Source organism: Antechinus flavipes, chromosome 6, assembly GCF_016432865.1.
Source record: "Antechinus flavipes isolate AdamAnt ecotype Samford, QLD, Australia chromosome 6, AdamAnt_v2, whole genome shotgun sequence".
Classification (NCBI taxonomy): Eukaryota; Metazoa; Chordata; class Mammalia; order Dasyuromorphia; family Dasyuridae; genus Antechinus; species Antechinus flavipes.
Window position 1 is genome coordinate 182,819,824 of NC_067403.1, and position 7,798 is coordinate 182,827,621.

Consider the following 7,798-nt stretch of genomic DNA (forward strand, 5'->3'; position numbering starts at 1 on the left):
AAATAAAATAAGACTTAAAAAAAAAAACCCTTCATACCTTGGGAAAAAAAAGTTGTCTTTACCATGTTTTTGTTATATAAATTGCCCTCCTGGTTCTACTTCCCTTCATTCTTTATTAATTCACATCTTCTCAAATTTCTCTGAAACTGTCCTATGCTTCATTTTAATGGTACAATAATATTCATTTACATTCATAAAATATAATTTGCACAGCCATTCCCCAATTGATGGCCACCCTTTTAGTTAATAGCTTGTCATCCAAAAAATGAGCTACTATAAATATTTCTGTACATGCGGGTCCTTTTCATCTCTCTTTGATGTCTTTGCAAGAATAGGCCAACTACTAGTATACCTGGATCAGAGAGCAGACACAATTTGGTGAACATGTTTCCAATTTTATTTCTATAACAGCTGGACCAATTCACAGCTCTACCAGCAGTACATCAGTAGTACTGCTTTTTCACGACCCTTTCAACTAGCTGTCACTTTCCTCATCCACTATGCCAAGCTGGTATGTACGGAGTGGAACCTCAGAATTACTTAATTTGCATTTCCCTAATTATTAGTGAACACTTTTATATAACTGTGGATAATTTGGATTTATTCCTTTGAAGACTGTCTGTTCACATCCTTCAACCATTTATCAATTGGAGAATATATTTATTCTTATAAATTTGAATCAGTTCTTTATGTAGCTTAAAAATTAGAACCTTGCTACAAAGACTGTCTTCTAGTTACACATTTCTTTTCTAATTTTTATCTCCAATAGTTTTGTTTATACAATTTTAAAAATAAATATATATAATCAAAATTGTCTAATTTATTTTGCATGATCTTTTATATGCACTTCTGGTTATAGATACATCCCCTATCTATAGACATGATTGGAAGTTTCCTCTTTGTTCCTCTAATTTAAAGCTATAATATTTCCTCTTGTCTTTAAGTCATGTGGACATCTGGAGCTAATGTTGGTTATTGAGGTAAAATGTTAGTGTAACTCTAATTTCTTTCAGCCAACTTTCTATTGTTCCCAGTATTTTTTAAATCAAATAATGACTTCTTACCCCAGTAGCTTGGGTCTTAGGGTTTGTCAATCCTACTAGATTCACTTGCTTTTATATACTGTTCACCTAATCTAAGTAGTCGACCTTTCCATGTCTCAACTAGGAACAAAATTGTTTTGACAATTACTGCTCTAGTAAAACTGGTGCTGCTAGAGCTCCTTCTTTCCCATTTTTTTTTCCATTACCTCCCTGGAGATTCTTGATCTTTTGTTCCTTCAGATGAATTTCACTATTATTTGTATAGTTCTATATAGTAATAATTTGGTAGTTGTGATGGCATAAATAAATTAATTAATTGAGGTACTATTGTTATTTTTTTCTATCACTTTTTTTTATTCTATCACTTCAGTATTAACCATGAGAAATGAAAATTTCTCCAATTATCTGTCTGTATTTTATATATGTATATATACTTTATATATTTTTGTCTGTTTTGTCTGTGTTTATATAAAGTGCTTTGTAATTGTATGCATATAATTACTGTACATGTCTTGATGGGCTCCCAAGTACTTATTTTTTTCCATTCTATAGTTATTTCAATGGAATTTCTCTTTCTTTCTATCCTACTGGTACTGGTATTGTAATTTAATTGCTAATAAACATTAATGATTTATGTGAAATTATATCTTGCAAGTCTGCTGAAGTTATTAACTGATTCTCTAAGTAATTCATCAGATGTATAAATCATTGTTTCCTCTTTACCTCTGCTTATTTCCTAAATTTCTTTTTATCTTACTATGAGAGCTGACATTTCTAGCACTATATCAAATAGTAGTGGTGATTGCAGACATTCTTGTTTTACCCCCATCTTATCAAAAAGCCCTCTAGTTTATGCTCTTTTATATAATATTAGATGTGAGTGTTAAATAGATATTATTTAGCATAGTGAAAAAGGTATATAATTCTGACATACCTTATGCCTGCCCCAATCTTAATTCCTATGTTTTGCAGCGTGTTTTCTAATTAAAAAATAGTTTATATTTTGTCAAAATCTTTTTCTATCTATTGATGTAATTTTACAATTTTTGTTGTTCTTGTTTTCAATATTGTCCACCTTATCAAAAGTTTTCCTGATATTGAACTAATCTTGTATTCCCTGGAACAAATCCAAGATGTTCATAGAAGATCATTTTTAATATGTTGCTTTCACCTGGTTAGGGCCTCACTCCTATATATCTACTCCAGCAAAAACCCCAAATTCATACCAGATCAAATTATCATCATGAAAGTCTACCAGAAACTACAGTAAACAAAAGCAAACAATATATATAAAATGTGTTATTGAAATATTTTTAAATGGCCAAAAGAAAATAAAAAGGAATTCAGAAAGAAATATAAACAGCACAGCACTAAAAGTAATGTGTGGGATTTTTGATAGGCAATTTTTTAATGTAAATTGCATCCAACAGCGATGGAGAGCTCTATATATGATCCTCTATATAGCTCCTACTCTATGTGTGGAAATTCTTGAGTTAGGAAGAGGGGATTAATTTCACAGTATATTTTTTAAGTAAAGCTTTAAAAAAAAAAAGACACTTCTTTTGTCCCCTGCTTCACTTCTGATAGGATACCACCTCTTCTCTCTGGCACTTTAAAGTCTTCATCATCTTACTCTCTAGTCCATGTTTCTCTAGACTACTTTTTCCTCTTATGAATTCTATGATGCAAATTGGTCAATAAAATGCTTCCGTCAAATTACATCCCATCTTCCACTTTCAAATCTTTGTATAGGCAATGTCCCACATCTTTCCTAAAATATTTTTCCTTTTCACCTCTTCCCCAAAGAAATGATAACTCTATTAAAGATTTAGGTCAAGTGTCTCTCCTTTTAAAAGACCTTTGATTCCTCCCACTGTTAAAGCCAGCCCAAATGGCTATGTTGCTTTTACATGTAGTCTAGATATATTCTCCTGCGTTTTTCTAATAGAATGTAAGTTCTCTGAGAAATGAGACTGCCTGGCTTTTATCTTTTTATACCCAGCACCAAGCCCAGGCTCTAGTATACAAGAAGTGCTTAATGGATAGACTGGTTGATTCTAGTTTAATTCTATCAAACAGTCCTCACATGGCATGGTTTCCTCATCTTCTCAGTCACATTCACTAAAACATCCTTTTATTTGTCAATGTCTTTACCCTATGGTATCTAGAAATGAATACCATCAGTACTTCAGGTATGACCAAATCAGGCCAGCAGCTTTGTTACCTTTCTCACTCTTAAATGATCTAAACTTGGTTTATCACTTGGGGGCCACATCACATGGTTGACTCAATACCTCTGATCTTCTCACAGATTGGTTGACCCTTCAAGGTTCATCTCAGGAGATGTGCTAGTCTCTTGATTAATTACTGCTGAGTACAGTCAATTGGGGAAGCCATTCTCTAATATATACGATATTTGAAAAGAGCTGATCACTAAATTCTGGAGGTGAGAACCCTTATCTTTTGCTTCACATTTCCTCCTTTATGATGTCTCTTCCCATGGAAATGGGCTCTGTATGGACAGACTCAAGGTATACATGCTGGGCAGAGTCGCTATTAGGGGCAGGCAGGACTGTATGAAATTCAGGCTTCTTCCAATTCATTCTGGAATCTGTTTTTTCAGGAAAGTCAAACATCTGAGAAACACTTGAGTGAACATGTAGCTAAGAGCTTTTTATTAAGCTTTGAAAATAATTTCAATTTATTTCAGCGTCAAAGAATCCACAGCTCCAGTTTGGAAACATTAAGCAACTTCTTCTTTCAGGACACAATCCTTTTTGAGTGGTCCCATGAAAGCTCTCTTCTCCTTCACAAATCTGGAATCAACAGGGGACAAATTTGGAGGTAGTGTCAATAAACTTCAAGTCAATCTTCTCCCGGGCATGACAGTAGGTCTGTACCAACAGTGACTTTTGCAAAGTGAGGACATGCTTCTTGGGCCCTTTCATTGATCACTTTGCTGTAGTAGACAAAGCCTCCCAGCAGGTTGTTGGGGATCATATCCAGCGGACATGTTGTTTTTGATCAGCTTGTCATCCTTGATCTGGTAGCTCTGGCCAATCTTGTTGATCTTTTTGTTGATTTTGGTGCAATGGTGGCCCAATGGTTGGCTGACCAGCCCAAGCCACAGAGAAGGCCACATGAACAGGATACCAAGCTCCAATACAATGCCATCTTACACAGGCCTTGGTGGGTTTTTCAGGGAAGCTTCTTTGTGTGCCAGTGACTGGCTCTTGGTCACTCCAGTGATATCCTCTTGCCCAAATACTGTAAACACAAACACCTGCTAATTCAGCTTCTCAAAGGTTCCTTCCAATTTCTCACTCACACATTCACCTGGATTTCCATCAGGTAAGACTTCTGCTTCAGAGAGTGCAGGTGCATGTGGGTGCAGGCAGTGACTCAGTCACCTAGCAATACTTCATGTTTCTGAAGTCTTTTGCCAGTTCTTTCTTGCCATCATCATCCTACTATTCCTTGCAGTACTTGTTGACAGCTTTTGGATTTATGCCAGTTCTTGTAGAATTGCCTCTTACACTCATCACTGAGGTGTTTGACAAAGACAGTTTTGAAGCTCCAGAAGCCACATCCACAGTGCCTACAATACCATGGGGGGCATCTCCACAATGATGACAGTCTCAACCTCTTCCTTCTTGTTGACCTTTGAGCTGGGCCTATATACCTCTCAAACCATGTGGGTCATACCTGATTTATAGCTCAGAAAGGCTGTCAGCTGAAGGTGCTCAGTGGGGTCATTGTTGGGGAAGCCCTTCACCTTTTCCAAGAACCTGTTGCCTCTCTTTTGAAACAGGAAGCCAAGAGATCCATGCTTACCTAGAAGTGAAGAACTTCCTGAGGAACTTAATGTTGCCAGTGCCATTGCAGCTGCCACCAAGGAAAGCTGGAAGAGCCTAAAGGGGGGGGGGGTTGGCAATAAAGTTAGAAGACTCTTATGTCAAGTTCTGTTTGGAACTGACGCTTGTTCACATATGGCTTTCTATTTCTGATATACAACAGCAGATCCAGGACTAGAAAAGACTTCAAGGCATCTAGGCAGCACAGTGATAAGGGCTTGAATATGTAATCAAGGAGCTATGGGTTCAAATCCTGATTCAGACACTTAAAAGAGCTAGTAATAACAACTAGTATTTATTCACATAACACTTTAAGATTTGCAAAGCACTTTACAAATATTATTTCATTTGATTTTTAATAATCCTGGGAAATAGGTGGTTATTATTCCCATTTTACAGATAAGTTAACTGAGACTGGAAAATTATAAGTAACATATCTAGGACCATACTTTGAGCCTGGATTTGAACTCAGCCAGATTCCCACTCTGGCACTTACACTTGTCACTGGACAAGTCACTTTATCTTTATCTCTTTGCCTCAATTCCTCATTTACAACATGAGACAGATAGATTCTAAGGTCCCTTCCAATTCTAAATTTTTCATTCTACTTCAAATTCCTATAGATAAAGATACCCAGAGAAAAAAGTGACTTTCCCAAAGTAGCAAACAAGTACCAAACCAAACAGGTAGCAAATAGGTTATGATTTGAATTCATGTTCTCTGCAACATACTGCTATAAACTGTCATACAGAAACTGAAAGCTATTTTAGAGATTATCTAGTACAATCCTCTCATTTTGCAGAAAAGGAAACTGAGAAAGGGATTCACCCAAAGTCACACAGATAATAAATGTCAAAACTGCTGTTTGAACACTGGGATCTGAACCCAGAGCCAGAGTTCTTTCCACTGTACCATGCCACATTGTCTTCTTGTATTTCCTGAATAATTATAATTAATATAACTGTAACTTAATATGGAATAAAGTCCTTTGTGGAAAGTCTTTTCCATAAAGAAGGTAGTTTAACTCATGAATGCTGATGGGGTACCAGATCCTCTGTCTGTGAGCAATCGTCAAAGCAAAGGCCAAAAAAAAAAAAAAAAAAAAAAAAGGAGAAAGAACAGAGATGAGAATAGGGAAGTGCCTGCAACAGCTTTAGCCAATATGATTCAACCAAACCATCAGTAGTAAAAACTGGGAAATGGGGAAAAAGACAAATATCATGATCTTGGTTATCATCATCTCCTACAAAATGCAATGGATAAAAGCAGTAACCATGAAAAAGGATCCCAGGAACCTCTGATCCTTACATGATGAGGTTGAAATGAGGTGAAGTAGAGAAGAGAGATTAGAATCATAATAATAATAAACAATTGGTTTAATTTATAGATTGCCAAGTATTGCCAGGCACTTCTAAATATAACTTCATGTGATCCTCACAACAGCTTTGTGAGGTAAGTGCTCTTATTATCCCCGTTTTATATTTGAGGAAACTGAGGCAAACAGATGAAGTGTCCAAGGTCATACAACTTGAAAGTGTCTGAGAGCCAGAGAGGAAGACTTCAGTGGCAGAAAGGGGCAGCATGTCCAAAGGAAGTTCTGGAGTGAAACAGCAGCTGAGTCATGGAAGGAATATTTGAAAAAAATCAGAACTGGAACCAGGAGAAGAAATAAAAATAAAGATGTCATCTTTCCCATCAAGTTCTAGGACTTCCTGAAATCTATCCATGGGCTCTTTAGGGACCCTTTCATTTTTCAGCACAGCAAACTGAGGCTCCAAACCTATTAAAAGGATGATCAGTCAATCCCCCGATCAACTTTGCACAGTCCATGTGCCAAGTTCCAGTTTTTGTCCTCCTCTTCTTAGCCCTAGGTTGAATTTGTAGCTCCTTCCCTCCCTCAGACCCAGATGAAATGTGGCTCCTTAGAATCCAACATCCCACTATGGCCACGAATACACATTTATTTTGTGTAGCTATTATATAAGGAAAGCTAAATCCTCCCCAATGTCTTCTTCCCTAGCTCCCCTAGAGAGTTATTATAGTCTTAGAAACTAAATTACTTGCAATTGTGAGCTAAGAAAAATGCACCTTTGGGCCAGCTGCCTGCCTGAGAAGCTGTGAAACATTTGATGTGCTGGGCTTGAGAACAGCTATGTTACACCAGTGCCCCTAAGGGACCATGTTAGCCTCAGATCAAGAGGCCCATGAGCTCATGTATTCATGCATTTATGCAATTTTTGAGAGTTTCCAAGCCTTCATTCCTATTAGAAACGTCAGGTCCTCCCGTCAACATGTCCAAATGGGGTTTTGTTTCCATTGGCTCAGGGAAAACAAACATCCATCTTGGGGCTGTTAAGGTGCCAGCATTTCTGGAAATGTTTTCACCTAATACTTCCCTGGGAAAACATTGTCTAATAAAATGTTAGTTTAAGACATTTGTTTTCTTCGTTTTGCCAAAGCATAGTCATAGTGGTCACAATCTTGCTATGGTAAAATTGAAAGTTGGGAGCAAGGGTGAATTTTCATTTCATTTCCAAAGACATTTTACCTGTAGTGTGTTCACTGATCATTAGAGTCAAAGTATTCACAGCCTAGTTGCCAGCTGTCAAAAGGCATCTTTTTTCCACCAGTGGCTTCCCTTTGATGGCAAGTAGCTGTGGATCATGGAATTTCATGATCTCAGAAAAATCACACCTGCAAGTGACCCAAAGGTCAATGAAAAGACATAGCAGATTTAGTCAGACTCTTACATGTCAACAATATGACATCACGAATCTACTGAAGTCTGATTGAAAAGTCTTGAAATCAAATAATCCTCTCTGGAAGATTTATAGAAGGATGTGGACAGGATGACATATTCACAAAATAATATGTGGAGAAAATATGCTCTGCAGCTGTACA

General features: G+C 36.9%; 1 pseudogene; it reads right to left on the reverse strand.

Annotated features, from left to right (window-relative positions):
• Nucleotides 1–3,786: 3,786 nt before the first annotated feature.
• Nucleotides 3,787–4,923, reverse strand: LOC127541488 (60S ribosomal protein L3-like; annotated as a pseudogene).
• Between the last annotated feature and the right edge of the window lie 2,875 nt (nt 4,924–7,798).